Source organism: Taudactylus pleione, unplaced genomic scaffold, assembly GCF_031769625.1.
Source record: "Taudactylus pleione unplaced genomic scaffold, aTauple2 ptg000520l, whole genome shotgun sequence".
NCBI lineage: Eukaryota > Metazoa > Chordata > Amphibia > Anura > Myobatrachidae > Taudactylus > Taudactylus pleione.
Genome location: NW_028284922.1, coordinates 1,298,421 through 1,317,809, shown reverse-complemented (window position 1 = coordinate 1,317,809; position 19,389 = coordinate 1,298,421).

The following is a 19,389-nucleotide window of genomic DNA, read 5'->3' as shown; positions in this document are numbered from 1 at the left end:
GTCAGGCAATGTGACAGTTGTATGTGGTGTACAGTAGCGGCGTCCCGCTATGTAATGCTTACCACTCAATGTTAACAGGGTCCTTTAACGCTCCTGCTCTCTGGAGTTAGTTCCCAGGGAAAGATGTGGAAGTGCGGGTGACGTCTTGGTTCTTATAAGCAGGAGGATGTCCAGTGTTTGGAAGTCGGAAAGGACCCTTGTCCTCTGTGGTGCGGGGTGAGTCTTTTAAGCAGGAACAGGAGGAAACTCTCACAGCATGAGACTGTGCACTGTACTCACTGCAACTTGTCTCCTCTGTGTGTTTGATCATGTGTCTACACATTTCAGTCTATCAGGGCCTTCTTCAAGAATGGGTGTGTGTGATTAACTGGCTGGTAGATATCCTGCAATCCAGCCAATCACCTCCTAGTGGTCGTGTTCCTTAATGTAATCCTCTCTGATGCTGAGCATCTGGTGTAAAAAAAAATACTTCTAATGATGATCTAGAGCCTTTCCATATAAAAATAATGTTGTCTATGTATCTCCACCATAGGATCAAGTTTGTCCCAAAGCCATGCCCCCTCTATATGTTGTCCTCCTCCCACTTGCCCATAAAGAAGTTGGCATATGCCTGGGAGGAGGACAACATATGAAGGGGGCATGGCTTCAGGGCAAACTTGATCCTATGGCAGAGATACATAGACTACGTAATTTTTATATGGAAAGGCTCTAGATCATCAATAGAAGTATTCATCAATCACATCAATATCAATGACCAGAACCTTACTTTCATGACACACATCAGCCATGACAGAGCAGTATTTTTAGATCTTGATATATATATTGACAACAACAAAATACACAACAAGACCTGCAAAAAGGATGTTGACATCAATAGTTACATTTTATCTAACAGCAGTCACCACAAGAGTTGGTTAGACAACATCCCCAATGGACTATTTCGGAGGATCCGGAGGAACTGATCCAAGCTGGAAGAATACCATGCACAAGGACTAGAATTAACCAAACAATTCATAGACAAAAAATATAATCCCATTTTGGTACAACAGGCTTTCACTGAAATAGGACAGATAGACAGAGAAACACTTCTACAAGTTAACAATACAATGAAAGAGTCCAATCCACAGGAGGTCCACTTCATCACCCAATATAATAAATCAGCAGAACAGATAAAAAACATTCTAAAACACCATTGGTATATGCTTCTGCAAGATCAAGACCTCAATAAAATCCTAAGCAAAACTCCAAAAGTCATTTACAGGAAAGCCCCTGATATTAGAAAGAAACTGATAAAGAATCATATCCCACCACAAACACTTATTCAAAAAGAATGACCTTACACAGAACAGAGAGGAGGCTTCCACTACTGTGGAAAATGTGCTGGCTGCAAGTGCACATATTCCCTCAGCTGTAAGAGAGTAACACAATTCCATTCATCCACGATAGATCAAACTTTCAAAATCAAACAAAATATGTTGTGTGAAACTCGAGGTGTCATATGCTTCCTTAGATGCAGCTGCGGTCTTGAATACATAGGTAGGATGACCAGACCCCTTAAGGCCCGCATCTATGAACATGTAAGAAATATAAAAATAGTGTATGATAACCACAGCGTATCCAGGCATTTTAAGGCAGACACAATTCCAACCCCCACAGGTATATTTTTTATTGCTATAGAACAACCACCAACCAATTGGAGAGGGGGGCACCATCTGAATATCATGGACAAACATGAGATGAAATGGGTTTATACTCTAAATACCATGGCACCAAAAGGCTTAAATATAGAATTCAACAACAGAATCTAGATTAAATAGTTAACCCCTCACTTCCCCATCCTCCCCCTTCACTACTTTTCCATCATTCAGATCCCATCACCATCATAACATATAAGATCCAGTTCCACGGCATGACCGTCACTACAGTTGTGAGACATATGTTCAGATATACATCATATACATTAGATTTAGGTAATGCAGATTTCTTGGCTCAAGCAATCACTACATGTAACACAGAATAACACCTGTGAAACAACAAACACCTGACTACGACATAACATGACACTATGACAAAATACGGTAACACTATTCTTTACTATTCTTTACCCCCTGACCTATGATTCTGACATACAACAAATTTCAAATTGGACCACTAACACGGCAATACCTGATATAGTTTTAGACAAATATGGATACCCCTTAATCGGTATACCTAATTGTCGCTATTTAGCACTAGTAGTCGCTTAAGAAATAATAGCTTTCCAGTCCAATCATGTGGTTCCAAAGCCCAAAAAAGTTATATTATTCAAGAAAAAGTATAACACGCATTGATCTAAACAATTAGTGCAAAAAGAAAGTAAATACAAAGGTACAGCTGATACATATGCTAGCGCTCTGGATTCCAGTTCTCAGCCATCAATCCTGAAGCCTGTGGTCATCTAAGAAGGGAAAATTACTCCCTTATGGTGTCTAGAGCACTAGCCTATATACCTTACAGGTCACAGATAGAACAATAGAGACAAGCTGGCATGATTCCATTGGTCCTTGTTCCTGGTCATTGGATAGTTCATACGGTGTCATAAGGGGTATGTCCTAGTTCTCCATCAGTTGCTTTGTGTAGTTTCCCGCCGAAGAACTGGTTAAACTGGCTACAGACACTACATACAAAATGTTAACATGCTAAACAATAACTATCTATAGTTCGTAACATGCGGACGCATGATGCGATCTCCTTGCCGATAGAACCGCAGAACTGCAAATGAACCGGGATTTAATATAATACCAAACATGACATGTCTACTATGTTCTAAACCTTAGATCTTATTTACGTACACATTTCATCATAATTACTAATTAATAATACCTTTAATAACTCTCTTATTGTAACTAGGAACCATTATATACATATGTGTTTGCATATGTGCGTCTGTGCATTGACGTAGGAATTGTTTGTATGTATATATGTGAGGACGCATGTGGGTGTCTATGTGTATGCATGTGGTTACACATACGAGCGTCTATGTGTAAGCATATAAGTGTATTGTGTGTGTGTTATGTGAATCAGTGTATGTGTGTGGTGGGTTCGCAGTTGTGCGCATTGGATTGCGCCGGCGCAAAGTAGCAACCGATTTACCCTTTTTTCAGACAACAGACGACTAGATCGTCAGATAATAATTGCAAACGATAATACTCAATTATTTGACTTCGACAGTCCACCCTTTTATAGCAAACATAAAACTATCACATTCTGAACTTAACCTTTCCAGTCATGCATAATAATGTATTATTCAATGTTCTAAATGGTGTGACACAGTCGGTCATTGAACCATTAATAATGCGTTTCAAGAGACGATAGAACAACCCTTATACGCATTCAGCGGATCTATACAGGACCATGGGTAGGATGTGGGATCTCATTGAACCTATAAAGGAAGTCTGGAGGAATTGAGACTACATTACCTAGGATGTTTAATGGAACATTTACAATAATTATTATTATACATGACTTAGCCTATTAGCATGTTATTATCTGTAGGCACATTCAATGTTAGGGTTGTAATGCAGTTCTTTATCAACCTTTGTACCTATATCACCACCATCCACCACCATCAAGATTTCATTTTTACTGTTCACCTTAGTGGTACATTTTTCACACTTCAACACAGCAAAGACACACCTGACACATATACCAATTACTAAGATGACAACAACTATAAGGATAGCAACCATTTCCTGTGCCCACTCTCCTAGACCGGCGAACCATTTTACAGGGTTTAACCAAGAGAACCATTTCTCTACCTTTACCTCTGTCTCATACAACGAAATATTATGGTCCTTCCGAAACTCCCACTTCAGTTGTAGATTTCATCCATTTTCCGGTCAATCACCTCTTTAGGGTCACTAGTATTATTGGTAACATATGTGCAACACTTGACACCAAATTGGATGGCCAAAGTCACACAATATCCACCAGTAATAGATGTTAACTAGTTTAGCACTAGCCTATGTTGTACTAGCTCCTTTTTATAAGCTTGTAGCTCTTTACCTGTATACCTGAAAGTTTCATCATATATCTCGGTGATATTATCTATTAGTTTAGCAAGGTCTTGGATGTATCTAAAATTTAAAGTTCCCCGAGCGATCTTGGTGGGATCTAATGCTACCAAAATTTGGAAGCCAGTTGTTTCGCAAATCAACTGTGTGGCTGTATGTACTTCACCAGGATTTATGTTTCTTTTGTCTCGGTGTTCATATTGCATGTGAAGATATGGAGATGGTGTGTTTTTATGGATACCAAGCATTTCACCATGTGTAAGGGTCATAACCTCTACCAATAAAACATAAACCTTCTGAACTCGGAGAGAGCCACTTGTACGCTTTCCTTCCACATATAAAATACATATCACCTGGGAGTATATAAGGAATAGAATGCATCATTATCATGGAACACATTATTCTAATGAAGGATCCTGCCCCTCTTTCCTCCATCTGACTGGTACACATTTCCGGTTGTATAATATCTGCACAGTACCCTATTGGTACTCTGCCAACCATTACTTTAACATAACTATGCATGTACCTGTATCTGAAGTATCTCCCAATTACAATTATTTTGCGTACAAGTTCAGAATGTATTGGTTCATTATCAGCTCTGTGTAAAAACGTCATTGTCTGATTGTTCCCGGTCACCTCCCAATTTCCTGGTTTGTTGAAATGAGTGACATTTAAGCAGAACAGGGATCTATCTACCTGATACTGGTGGAGCTTCAAATTAGGGGGGTTAGATATGTTACATTTCTTGTCCACCATTTTCCCCCCCTGTAATTCAAGAATCTCAGAGACATTTAACGGGAATGGTACTAATCCTACATTATGTTGTCCCTGAGGCACATGAGTGCAAATCCAACATTCAGTCTGGTTTAAGACCTTACCCACAAAGGAATGATAATCCTCTAAAGGATGCTCGCCCAGATGCAGACTATTCTTGGGCTGGAACCGTTGGATGCACTTTTCATCAATTAGGGATCCACAGGTCGCACACATACAGTATTCCTCAGACAATAGCCCTTCACACTGACTCCGAGTTTCTAGGATAACAGATCTCTTAACTATACTGCGTTTTGCCATATACCGCCCTGATTGCTTTTATCGCTCCTTCTCCTGACCCCACTCCATCGACATCACCATCAACCTCCCTCTCCGTCATCTGTCCTCCATCACAGAAATGGAAAATCCTGCAAAAAATAAGGATGATGAGAGCCCTGGAAGGAAACAGAAACACAAACCCAGCCCGCCACTCCATTGCTGAAATAGTGGTCTGCAAATTTCCCTAGCTCAGGTGTTCCACTGCAGTGTCTAATTCTCCCGGAACAGGCTCGCAATCGACAGGTCCACGTTATCTGTCATGACTCCGCCTTGTATCTCCTCCGGGTAGTTGACCTTTCTGCAGTGAGTGGAATGGACCCAGGTATCTTTCTCTGCTACATTCAACAATGTCGTACTTGTCTGTAACACTTGATATGGACCTTCCCACTGATCTATCAAACAACCTGAACGTAAGAAATTTTGGATCATAACAAATTCTCCAGGTTCAACATCATGACAATTTGTTTCTGGCATATCAGGTGATAACATTTTCAATTACTGTTGCTGCTGTTTCAGCTGTTTACTCATTTTTATAAGATATTTCACAGTAACCTCATTATTGCTCTTCAAATCATCCTGTGGACTTATAATCAAATGAGGTTGTCTCTCAAACAGTATCTCAAAGGGGGACAGATTAAGAGGAGGTCTAGGAGTGGTCCTGATGCTATGAAGGACTAGCGGTAAGGCTTCTGGCCATCCTAATCCAGTTTCAGCCATGATCTTATGCAGTTTATTCTTAATAGTACCGTTCACTCTCTCCACCTTCGCACTGGCTTGCGGTCGGTAGGGGGTGTGAAGTCTACTATTAATACCCATAAGCTTACACATGTTCTGGAACACATCTCCAGTGAAATGAGTACCCTATCACTTTCTATGATTCTAGGGATACCGTATCTGCATACAAATTCCTGAACAATCTTTTTAGCAGTGAAACCAGCAGTATTAGTGGCAGCTGGATATGCCTCAACCCAATTAGAAAATACATCAGTACAAACTAATACATACTTGAGATTCCTGTAGGGTGGTAATTGAATGAAATCGATTTGTATTACCTGGAAAGGTGCTTCTGTCGGAGGGATATGGGATGGTTCGGTAGGGATTGTCTTCCCGACATTCTTCCTCAAGCAAGTCAAACAGGACATTGCCCTTTTTTCAGCTTGGGAAGAAAAGCCTGGTGCACACCAATATGCTTTGACCAACTTGCACATACCTCCTTTTCCTACGTGAGTCAAACAATGCGCTGCCTCAGCCAGGGTTGGGTAATATGCCTTGGGAGCAACCGGCCTACCTTGTCCATCTCTCCAGAGTCCAGAGGACTCCTGACCACATCCCTTCGATTTCCAGACCGCCTTCTCCTGTAGGGAACACAAATTTTGCATCTCAATTAATTTCTGCATGTCTGTTGTCTGGCAGACCATCACTTTATCAGTTGTTAAATTAATGCACAATCCTGCTGCCCACTTGGCAGCTTCGTCTGCTCTGTTATTGCCCAATGACACCAGGTCTTCTTCACATGTGTGGGCTTTACATTTGATGACAGCTACTGCCTTTGGTAGCTGGATTGATGTCAAGTCCTTTTATGTGGTGTGAGTGTGCGACTGGTGTGCCTGCTGCTGTCATAAAATTTCTCAGATGCCAAAGAGCCCCAAAATCATATACTACGTTGAAGGCATACCTGGAGTCAGTGTAGATATAAGCTGACTTACCTTCTGCCAGCTCACATGCTTTCCTTAGTGCCACCATTTCAGCCACTTGTGCTGAGTGAGGTGGGCCAAGTGGTTCGGCTTCTACAACATCTTCATCATTTACAACAGCATAACCTGTGCATAATTCAGTTTGTCTATGACAACTCCCATCCGTGTAAAATGTCAAATCTGCTTTTTCTAGTGGTGTGTCATGTATATCTGGTGCATAAACAATCATATCATGACCTAATAATACATCCTCACTCTTATCGACCAGAAGAGCGGTTGCTGCTACACTTCTTAAACACGTTGGGAGTGATCTTGCCACAGTGTCCAATTGTGCACTGTAGTATGCTACAGGTTAGCTAGCGTCACCATGTTTTTGTGTGAGGACACCTGCTGTGCAGCCATCAGCCTCCGTACAATATAACTCAAAAGGTTTATCATAATCTGGTATTCCCAGGGCAGGTGCTCTTGTCAGACTATCCTTAAGGTTAAGGAAAGCCTGCTCTGTTTCCTCAGTGTGTGTGACACGGTCGGGTTTTGATGATGACACCAATTCCTGCAATGGTAATGCCAAAATAGAAAAACCTGGGATCCATGTTGTGCAGTATCCACACATGCCCAAGAAGGTACGGATTTGCTGCTGGTTTTGCGGCAGTGTCACGCTCTGTATGGCCTGTATTCTATCAGTTGTCAAATGTCGTAGCCCCTGGGTTAGACAGTGTCCCAAGTATTTAACCTTAGTCTGGCATGGCTGTAATTTGTCCTTTGCAACCTAGTGTCCTGTCTGTGAGAGATGAAGCAACAATAGTTTAGTATCATTTAAACATGACATAAACGAATCAGAGCACAGCAACAAATCATCTACATATTGAATTAGAACAGATCCATTGCCTGGTTAAAAAGATTGCAAACAGTCATGTAAGGCCTGAGAGAAAATACTGCGGCTATCTATGAAACCCTAGGGCAATTGTGTCCATGTATATTGTACCCCTCTGTAGGTGAATGCAAAAAGATATTGACAGTCAGGGTGAATAGGGACAGAGAAGAAGGCAAAACATAGGTCAATGACAGTGAAGTGGGTTGCAGATGGTGGAATCTGCATGAGGATGACAGCTGGATCGGGGAATTGGCTTTCAACTACTTTGTTTACACCCCTAAGGTCCTGTAATAATCTATAGCCCCTCCCCCCAGCCTTCTTCACTGGAAAAATGGGACTATTGACTGGGCTAGCTATACAAATTAAAATCCCCTGTTGTAACAAACTCTCAATTATGGGATAAACCCCTAACTCTACCTCTGGTTTTAACGGGTACTGAGGGATTTTTGGAGCTTGTCTACCACTTTTTAAATTTACCATTACAGGAGATACATTTGCCATCAATCCAGTGTCCTGTCCATCTTTGGTCCAAGGGGAACCCGGTATTTGAGATAACATCTCTTTTACTTGGGATGAGCTTTGTTCTAAAACGGTAGAGTGAAACATTATCCTTTGTGGAGTGTCCAATATATCCCTTACCTCATGCGCAACTTTCTCTGGGATAGCTAGGAATATACTATCAGGGGTACAGTTAATGACACATCCCATTTTACACAACAAATCCCTTCCCAGCAGGCTAGTAGGAGCCGCCGCTGCCAGGAGAAAGGAATGTTTGGTTTGCAGTGGCCCGATAGTAACCTCTGCAGATTTGGTTAGGGGATAATGCTGTACCCTCCCCTTTACTTCCATTGCTGGTACTGTCTTGTTAGTAATCTGAAAATTAGATGTAGAATTTAACACAGATCTGGTCGCCCCTGTGTCTACAAGAAAAGTATGTTTAGTACCAGATATATCAACTGTCATTGTAGGTTCTTCCCTAGTATTCTCAGTTAACCTGACTGGCTGTAGACTACAGGTATGACCTGACCCCTAGCATTGACTATCACTCTCTAGCAAAACATTCACTGCCACTATGTGAGCAGGTGATTGTTGGACATTTCATGAATTATGTGGGTGTCCTCTCTGTGTGTAATTTGGTGTTCCTTTCCTAGGTGGCCCCACTTTTTCACTATACAGAACCTACTTATGTGTCCTACTTTATCACAATTATAACACCTTCATGATTGGTATGTGTTTTGTGGCTGTGCGGGTTGATATGTGTTGAGATTTTGTCCTTGTGCAGGTAAATATGTGTTTTGCGGCTGTGTATATGAACCCTCTAAAGCCTGAATGCTCACAGCCATTAACCTGTCGCTTTGTGTCTCTTTTTTCCTGAGTATGTTCTTATCATGGTCTATTGCTGACTCTCTAAGAGCATCTACAGTAATTCCTCTCCAGTTAGGTTGAGAGGTTTGCACCCTGGTTTTTAGAGTGTCTTTGAGCCCATCCATGAGTACCGTTACAGCTACCTCCCTGTGGTGTATATTATCCTTTATATTTTCTATCCCAGTGTACTGAGATATTGTCTGCAGCGCCCTGGTGAAATAGTCTGCTGCAGATTCACTATCTTTTTGTTTGATAGTGAAGATCTTGCTCCAGTTAACTATCACTAGAAAATATACGGCCAATTGTGTGACTATACATTGAATGTTAGCCTGATTATCCTCGTCAGTTAAGGGTACATCTTCATCCAATACACAAGCTGTGATAAACTTTCTCACGTCGGTATTGAAAGGGAGACATGCCCTTAACACCACTCGCCAATCTTTATTAGTTGGCTCATGGGCATTATGTAAGTCCTTAATATGTTTCTGACACTTAGTTAACTAGTTAGGATCGGGAAAGTCTGACATTATGGAATGTAACTCTGCACTCATCCATGGACAATGCATTGTTACATCCTGCATGGGAACTAAACCCTCTCAGTCCGGTTTCCCCTGGGGAATGGTTATAGTACGGACCGGATGTATACCTGCTACATTTCTATGTTCAGGGCTAACTACGGGGCTTATGGTTTCGGTACTCTGGAGGTTCAGTCTCTTACTGCAACGCACTCCACTACCCTCTGCAATCTCCTCTTCTGCTACAACTGGGGGGGTTCACTTCCTTTACTAGTTTCTTTGGTGCCTCTAACAGATTAACATTATGTGAAATGGCTGATATTACTGTGGGTTCATCATCTTCTACATACATATTTTCTTTATAATTACTTAGTACAGGGTACAAATTACTTGTTAAATTTTTATTATTTTTGGAAATGCTGTACCTTCACCTTCAACCGCATAGGGCGGTGGAGGTGCTCATGTGCGATCCCCTTTACCTTTGGTAGCGCTACCTTGCGGTGCATCCGCGCTCCCATGCGGCAAGTACATGACGCTGTTTTGCGACGCGTGCGCTCTCTTGCATTGCGTGCGTGATGCTATTTTGCGTCGCGCACACACTCTCTTGCGTAGCGTGCACGACGCTGTTTTGCATCACGTGCACGCCACTCAACCACGTGTTCCCCTCGTGCTGCCACAACTTTAAACAGTCGTTGTATTTTACTCATTTCTTCAGTGATTTGACTAAACATATGCTATTTCTTACATTATTTAGTACCTCCAAATTGAAACTGCTAATTTTAGGGAAAGATTTTACAAATCCTTTGGTCATCTTGACCCATTCATCACAGTACACAGTAGCATATGCACCATACTTCGTATACATTATGTACCTGGCTGACCCTGTCAGCCCTTCCATGAGCAGCACATCGTCAACCATTCCTAGCATTTGCTTAGCCCCCATTCCGGAAAATGCTTAGCAACTTCTCACTAGAGGATTTCGACTGGTGAACGATTTCTAAGAGCTACTTTCACGCACTCCTTCCCATTATGTATAGCTCGCTAAGCATTTCACTCAGCTTACACAACAAGGAACAGAATAATGTCTATTGCGATCTATCTTGCTTGCAGCGAATTTAACTCAGCTTCGTCCGCTCGCTACCTACTTTGAGTTACTCTCCCTTGGTAGAATTTAAGTGTTCCAATAACACTTACCCTTGCCAGTGATTTCCTCTCCACAACTACCCAAGTCACAATCACAGTTTACGTAGCTGTGCTGTCTGATCGCATTGCCCCAGAGAACCTAACTGATCAATGGACTTTGCAATTACTATTGGGTGTTGGACCGAAAAACTACTGCTGGTTTTTCATACCACAATATACCTGCTTTGTATACTGACCCGGTAGCAGTTTGCCTCATCAGACACCTAACGAGTTACCTCTGTTTCTTTTCAACAGTAACCTTTTCACATCACAAACACACATTCACTTTCATAACCACCTTTCGTTTTACCTGCTTATGGTGCCTTCCACCCTTTGTTGAGCCACCGAGATCTGTATTCTATCATGCGACTTCCGGTAACGTGATATCAACTGCGAGCCCCCATCTATGGATACCCCTTAATCGGTATACCTAATTTTCGCTATTTAGCACTACTAGTCGCTTAAGAAATAATTGCTTTCCAGTCCAATTGTGTGGTTTCAAAGCTCAAAAAAGTTATATTATTCAAGAAAAAGTATAACACGCTTTGATCTAAACAATTAGCGCAAAAAGCAAGTAAATACAAAGGTACAGCCAATACATACGCTAGCGCTCTGGATTCCAGTTCTCAGCCATCAATCCTGAAGCCTGTGGTCATCTAAGAAGAGAAAATTACTCCCTTATGGTGTCTAGAGCACTAGCCTATATACCTTACAGGTCACAGATAGAACAATAGAGACAAGCTGGCATGATTCCATTGGTCCTTGTTCCTGGTCATTCTGGTCATTGGTTAGTTCATACGGTGTCATCAGGGGTATGTCCTAGTTCTCCATCAGTTGCTTTGTGTATTTTCCCGCCGAATAACTGGTTAAACTGGCTACAGACACTACATACAAAATGTTAACATGCTAACCAATAACACTCTATAGTTCGTAACTTGCGGACGCATGATGCGATCTCCTTGCCGAAAGAACCAGAGATCTGCAAATGAACCGGGATTTAATATAATACCAAACATGACATGTCTACTATGTTCTAAACCTTAGATCTTATTTACGCACACATTTCATCATAATTGCTAATTGATGATACCTTTAATAACTCTCTGTGCATTGATGTAGGAAATGTTCGTATGTATGTATGTGAGGATGCACATGGGTGTCTATGTGTACACATGTGGTTACACATGTGAGCGTCTATGTGTAAGCATATAAGTCTATTGCGTGTGCATTATGTGAATCAGTGTATGTGTGTGGTGGGTTTGCAGTTCTGCGCATTGGATTGCGCTGATGCAAAGTAGCGTCCGATTTACCCTTTGTCAGACAATAGATGACTAGATCGTCAGATAATAACAGCAAATGATCATACTCAATGATTTGACTTCGACACAAACCACACATAAGCACGTAACCAATCATCACTACGCAACCTGAGACATTCTACCATATAGAACACAGCTTTATTTTATATTATTTTATTATACATTATTTCTATTTCTATTTTTAGTCTGGATTTATCACATATGTTTATAAACAGTACTCATTTCCTCCAGCCAACACCAATTATTAACTCTATTCTACTACCTATACTGTTTAGATACATCCAATAAAGACTGACACACCCTACATTGCATCTCAACATAGGAACAGCTGGATCCCGATTAGGTTTTTTTATTTTTTACACCAGATGTTCAGCATCAGAGATGATTACATTAAGGAACACACCCACTAGGAGCTGATTGGCTGGATTGTACGATATCTACCAGCCAGTTAATCACACACACCCAGGGCTTAAAGTGGTCCTGGAGAGGTGGTGGAACTCATCTTTCTAGCCGCCTACTCTCCACCCCCCTGCCACGCTAGTCTGACAGGCCAAAACAAGTGTGAACACTGTGCTCTACACACGCACACACTGTTGTGTATAGGAAACGATAAAGTGAATGGCTGGGGGCTGCCTAGTCCTCCAGAAGCTTTGGGGGCTATGACAGTGTGAAATACATTTTAGATGCTTTTTTAGCACTCCTCTCATTAGCTGAGACTACAATGTTAGATCACTTAAAAAGTGTCTCTGTCTGTGGACTTCTGTGCAGGGACTTGGTGGAGGTGGGACTAGTTCCATCTACCATTAGAGGTGACGGAACTCAGTTCCACCCCATTCCTGCCCATTTTAACCCCTGTACACATCCATTCTTGAAGGCCCTGATAGGCCGAAACGCGTTGACGTGTGATCAAACACACAGAGGAGAAAAGTTGCAGTGAGACCAGTGCACGGTCTCGCGCTGCGAGAGTTTCCTCCCGTTCTTGCTTAAAAGACTCACCCCGCTGCTTACTACAGCGCCCGGCACTGCGGAGGACAAGGGTCCTTTCTGACTTCCAAGCACTGGAATTCCTCCTGCTTATAAGAACCAAGACGTCACCCGCACTTCCACATCTTTCCCTGGGAACTGAGGGCCTAATTCAGACCCGATCGCGAGCGCTGAGCGCTCGCAAGTGGGTCGATGTTGGCCCAGTGCGCATGTGCACGATGGACCTGGCTCCGTCGTGCGCATGCGCGAGACCCGGATAGCGACGGCCAATCCATCGCTATGGGTCTCGTACCAAAGGGGGCGTGCTGTCGATGGTGAGTGACAGCACGCCCCCTTTGGTGGGCATGCTGGTGGCGTGGCTGCCCAGACGGAGGTATTCCTATGGGAATGCCTACCATCTGGGGCCGGCCCCACTGGCATCACAAGCACTCCAGGGCTTGCGGCAACGAGACCCTACCACAAGGGTCTCGTTGCAAGCCCGATGGTCGCGATTGTCTTGTCCATCGCGACCATCTTTTTGGCCGCTCGCTATAGCTGTGGGTGGTATCCACAGTTATGCGAGCGGCCAGGAGGCCACTCTAAAAAAAGAGAGGGACGGCCCTGATTCAGAGCGAGCGCTCTATCAGAGTATCTGGCTCTGAATCAGGGCCTGACTCCAGAGAGCAGGAGCATTAAAGGACCCTGTTAACATCGAGTGGTAAGCACAACATAGCGGGACGCCGCTACTGTACACCACATACAACTGTCACACTGCCTATAAACTTTGACAATCCTTCGCAGTGAGGGTAATGTATGCTCTCGGTTAAGAGACTCTCCATACAAGGGAACTCTGACATCCCAATGTGTACAATCATAGATGGAAAGCTTATATAGTTACACACACAGTGTACATAGGGTAACGTAAGTAACATACGGAGAGTAACCCTCTAAAGGGCCACACTCACCACCCAAGTTATTCCTATTTTACACTTTGACCACCCAGAGTCAAGTTGCAACACCACTAGGTGCTTGGAGGGAAACGTATTGCCTCCAGCACAATACGGATAGAGGCACCCTAAAGGAGCCATCTAAACTCCCTCACAACCACACTCGGATTTGGACTGTTTTAACCCATAAGTTGTTGAAAATTGGAGCATTGTGTCTGCCAATCATTAAACAACTGTATTTCCATGTATTAGACTCACTTAGATTTTTTATTGAATATTCATTCATTCATTCATTTAACATTCAGATACATCATTAGTTTTATCCTCAATAGGTGAGCGCTTAGTACCCACATCTATTAGACTAAAATTTTCTCTTGGAGTATGGGCATCTCCAGTACCCAGCTGCTCCCACCACCTGGGGGTCCCCCCCTTTTTTGAGCGCTTATCACAAATCATTTTATTTTACGGGACTTAAGATAGGCGTCGAAATACCGATGCCTGCCTTAGTCCCGACGCCGAAATACAGACAAGAAATCAACCGGAACGAGGTAAGACGGGGACATTTTAGCTGTTTGCCGGGGGCGAGGGGGAAGTGTTAGGTTTAGGTACCATAGCGGGGTTACTGTTTTTGGGGGGTTAGGGTAAGGCCCGCCTAAGGGAGGGGGGTAGGCACGAAAGGGGGAGATTTAGGTTTAGGCACTAACGGGGAGGGTTAGGGTGCAGGGTGGGGAGGGTTAGGGTTAGGCTACAAGAAGGGAGGGTTAGGGGGAGAAGGGGGGAGGGTAAGTATACTTACCCGACCCCTGTTGGTATACCAACCATTGGAATGCCACTGTCTGCATTTTTTGACAGGAGGCATCCCGTCTGCCGGCATTACATACCCATTCCAATCCCAGTTCACTGGATATTTTGAAAAAAATAAAATAGAGAAGTTACAATGGACCCGATTAAGAGATGCATGCAATGCCCGTCGCCTCTGCAATCCTGTATGCAGCGCACTTGCGAAAATATGCTAATGACTCAGCCACCGTCTTGTGCACAGAGAGGCCCACCTCTGGTGTCTCACATCCGCCGCTTATATACAAAATAGGAAATATCGGAAATACCGGTCGCACATTGTGCCACTAAGCAACCCTACACTCTCTCAGAATGTCCGTCTCACCTAAGACACTGGGGCCTCCCCAGCTGCATACGAATTTGCGGAGGCTCACTAGGGCATGAAGTTCTGTCATGTCTGCATTTTTGTAGCCTACCCCGTTACCTCCTCCAAATGCTGACTACCTGACACTCACTTTGCGCATAAATCCACGCTGTATGCGCCGTCTCAAACCCATCGCCGCACGTGCGCAGTGTCACTTTGGTGCAGGTGCATTAGCCAAAAAACGCTCCACTGCGTCCAGCTCTAAATCAGGCCCAATGACTCAAATTGGAATTATCCAGATGTTCATTCTCATCTTGAACAGGATTACTTACAGGTTGGGAGAATTTCTTATTCTGCTCATTAGTCTAGAAAAAAACTATATAAAATGTAATGAAGTCTTACTTTTTACACTACCTTAAAATCTACTCCTGCACCGTGTTACACTGCCATATCCTGAGTCCCGGTTTTTCTATTGTCACCAGATTACTGCTGCAGGGCATCTGTGCTCAGAGCAGATCTAAAGGGCCCCATACATCTGCGATGGATTGCCGCAATCCCGGAATGCTGCAACCCTGGATCTCAGAAATCCAACATGTTGGATTTTCCCGATCGCGATCAAAAAATGATCGTGATTGTCTAATCCGGGACATTTAACATGGAAAATTTCAGAGATCCTGCGACGGATCGCTGAACATCGATGGTGGCCGGCTGGCGCTTCCACCCGGCAGATCGGCATTTCCGATCGCGTCGTATTTATGGGCACCTTAAGCTGCAGCCATATCTACAGTAGCTGCTGCCTGTATGCATTGTGATGTCACAATGCTGGTCACAGCCCTATATAAAGGATGCCCCAGTTACTGGCAGCCATTTTATGGTGCCATTTTATCCTACATTGATACTCTCTGAGTAGTTCCTGCTGTTGTTAAGTAACTTCGGATAACGACTACTGATATGGCATACTTGCCTACCCTCCTGATTTGATCGGGAGCCTCCCAAAAATCGGGTGCCGCTCCCGACCTCCCGGGAAGGCAGGCAATCCTCCCGGCTGCCGGCGACCCCTCCTATGCCCCCGCACTTACATGTAAAGCCCCCGCAGTGGGGGACGGCGGTGACGCGATTCACGTGGAATCGCGTCATTTTGGCCCCACCCTCAGCTTCACACTGCCTGTAATATCGGCAGTGTGTAGCGGAGGCGGGGCCAAAATGACGTGATTGTGTGGCTCCGCCCCCTGCCCCGCCCGCAAACACTCATCGACTGGCCCGCCCCGCCCCCTGTTTGCTGGCCACACACCACAGTAATGCCGATCTGGCCGCTCCCTCCCGGAAGGGGCAGCCAGATTGTCGGCAAGTATGTGATATGGATTTTGGATTAAATCTCCCATTAAGGTCATGTACAGCACCATCTTCAGAAAAAGAATCTGAATAACATCTTCGTGTAAGGACTATGGGGCATATTTATCAACGTTATTTTTACAAAAATAATGTGAATACAGGTGTTTTCACATCCATTATTTTAGTATCACATAAATTTATTAAAGGGCAATTGAAGTAGTTTTTGTGAAAAACTACCCAAATCCTTTAAATTCACATTTTTAGTAAACAGATTGCCTTTCCCATACTTGTAATGGAAATGTGATCTGCTCAGATTTACTGAAAATATATTGTGAAAAAATACCGGGGAAAGCCCTGTGAAGTTAAAACGCCACCTGGAGATGTTTCTCCCGGTTCCCTGACTCCTGCTCTGCTCTAAGAGACAGAGCAGAGCTGGGTGCCGGCCCCTGTGATTAGCTTTGTGGTCTAAATAGACGACAAGATGATTACTGTAAAAAGAAAATAATAATTGTTAAACCCTCCCTCCCCCTCAAACACTTACCTGCATCCAGGGACCAGTGATCGGTGCTCCGGTGAGGTCCTCTGGGGCTCTGGTCAGATGGTCTCCTGGCTCCTGCACCGTGACCCTGGTCAGCTGATGCATAGAACAGCTGACCGGGGGCAGAGTGCAGGAGCCCGGAGACCAGCTGACAGGAGCCCCAGAGGACCTAACCAGAGCACTGATCACCAGGCAGGTAAGTGTAATCTGGGAGGAATTGTGGGGGGGAAGGGGATCAGGGGAGGGGCCGGTCACTGTGTGGGGTGTTGGCAGCCGGTGGCACATGCGCTGACACATACTGTCTTTTTTGTGTGGAAAATACAGTGAAAAGTATGTGAAGTGGATTTGCAGGGACAGAGCTTGTGATGTATTCAAATATCGCATTGTGATATTGGGCAAACTTATCACAGCCAATCCGCATCTGAGATGCGGATTGTGATAAATATGCCCCTATATAACAAATGTTGGCCTATCATAATCTCCAGACACCTCCCTCCATCTTATCTGTAGTTTTTAATTTAGAAAGAATGGATAAAGCAAATTATTTATATGATATGACGCTGCATGATTTAAGATGGGTACATCTTGTCTAATCCTCCGGGGATCCAACTCCAGACCAAACTGTTAACACAATCCCACTGGAGACCTGGACACAGATTTATCACTTACTTTATGCTTCCGTACCTGTCCAATTTTGCAGCAGATCTCAGATCTACATCTTCTAAAATAATCTACTGAATGGATTGTATCACCATACACACTCTTCGGTAGACAAGCTGCCACTCACAGGCAAGACAAGGGTGTAGCTACAGTAGGTGCAGAGAATAGCACTTATATAGGGCCCAGGTCACCTCTGGGTCCCAGCCATCTCCCAGGATAAAGTTACACTGCCATCTTTTGAGCCCCATTTTTTCTATTCTCACCAACTTACTGCTGCAGGGCGTCTGAGCCCAGGGCTGAGCTAAGCTACAACCTTCTCTAGCTGCTGTGATGTCACAATGCATGTCACAGCCCTATATGGATGCCCTATAAGGATGCCCAGCTACTGGCTGCCATTTTGTGGTAAAATGTTGTCCTACATTGATGCTCTCTGAGTAGTTCCTGCTTTATTTAAGCAACTTTGGATAATGACTACTGACATGGGCCCTCATTCAGAGCCGTTTGCTATTTGCGGTCGTCCGTTCAAAAACAAGGGGTGGCTATTCAAATGATCCGTTCGCACATTGCAGTCTGTTCACGTCTCTAAGTCTGAACAAGCGAGCAAAACATACGCTAGTTTATTTGATAAAAACGCCCCCTGGCCGCTCGCACCATACGTCATGTCCGCTATTTATTAGATTAATCGAGTACATCGTACAGCTTATGAATTGCTCGCTATTCTTGTGGTTGGTTTTTTCAACCGCTATTTTGTGAGCAGTTCTGAGTTTAAAAAAACCAAGTGACGTGGTCAATGATGCTGCTGGATTAATTATGCACACCCTTAAAATGCCCGTTTTGACCTTTAAGCACGCCTGCGTTCGAATTCCACTCCCCCGTTTTCAAGCACCTTCCCCTGTTGCCACCCACATACGCCTCATTCTGTCACTCAAAATAGCAGGCACTCGCTATATAGCGTACAAACGATTTTCGGCCGCACTGACTGGTTCGCGCATGCGTACTAAAAACCGTACGCATGCGCAGATGTGCGAACATCGCTCGGAACGAGCGTACTGCTGCTAACGAGCGGCTCTGAATGAGGGCCATGGACCTTGGATTACATCTTCCAATAAGGTTCTAAACAGCAACATATTCAGAAAAAGAATCGGAATAACATCTTCAGGTAAGGACTATATAACAAATTTTCATCACCCTCACCTCTTCAGACACCTCCCTCCATTTTATCTGCAGTTAATAATTTAGAAAGAATGGATAAAGCAAATGATTAATCAGATATGACCAGGCTTGCCTACCGTCCCGAATATCGGGTTCCGCTCCCGACCCTCCGGAAAGGCAGGCAAGCCTCCCGGCTGCCGCCTGCTTAAACTACAGCTAGAAACCCTCTTCACAATGCCTTTTTCAGGCATTGTGAAGAGGGGGCAGGGCCATGATGTGTAATTGTGCGGTCACATCCCTGGCCCCACCCCCATGTGGTGTCAGTGCCCGGCCACGCCCCCTGCTGTGTGCAGGCATTCAGCTCCCTCCCAGAAGGAGGGAGCTGAATGTCGGCAACTATGGATATGACACTGTATGATTTAAAATGGGTACACACTTGTCCAATCCTCCGGGCATCCAACTCCAAGTCAGACTGTTGAGACTTGGACACAGATTCAATACCCAATACATGCCTCCATACCTCTGCAATTTTGCAGCAGATCTCATATCTGCATCTGCTAAAG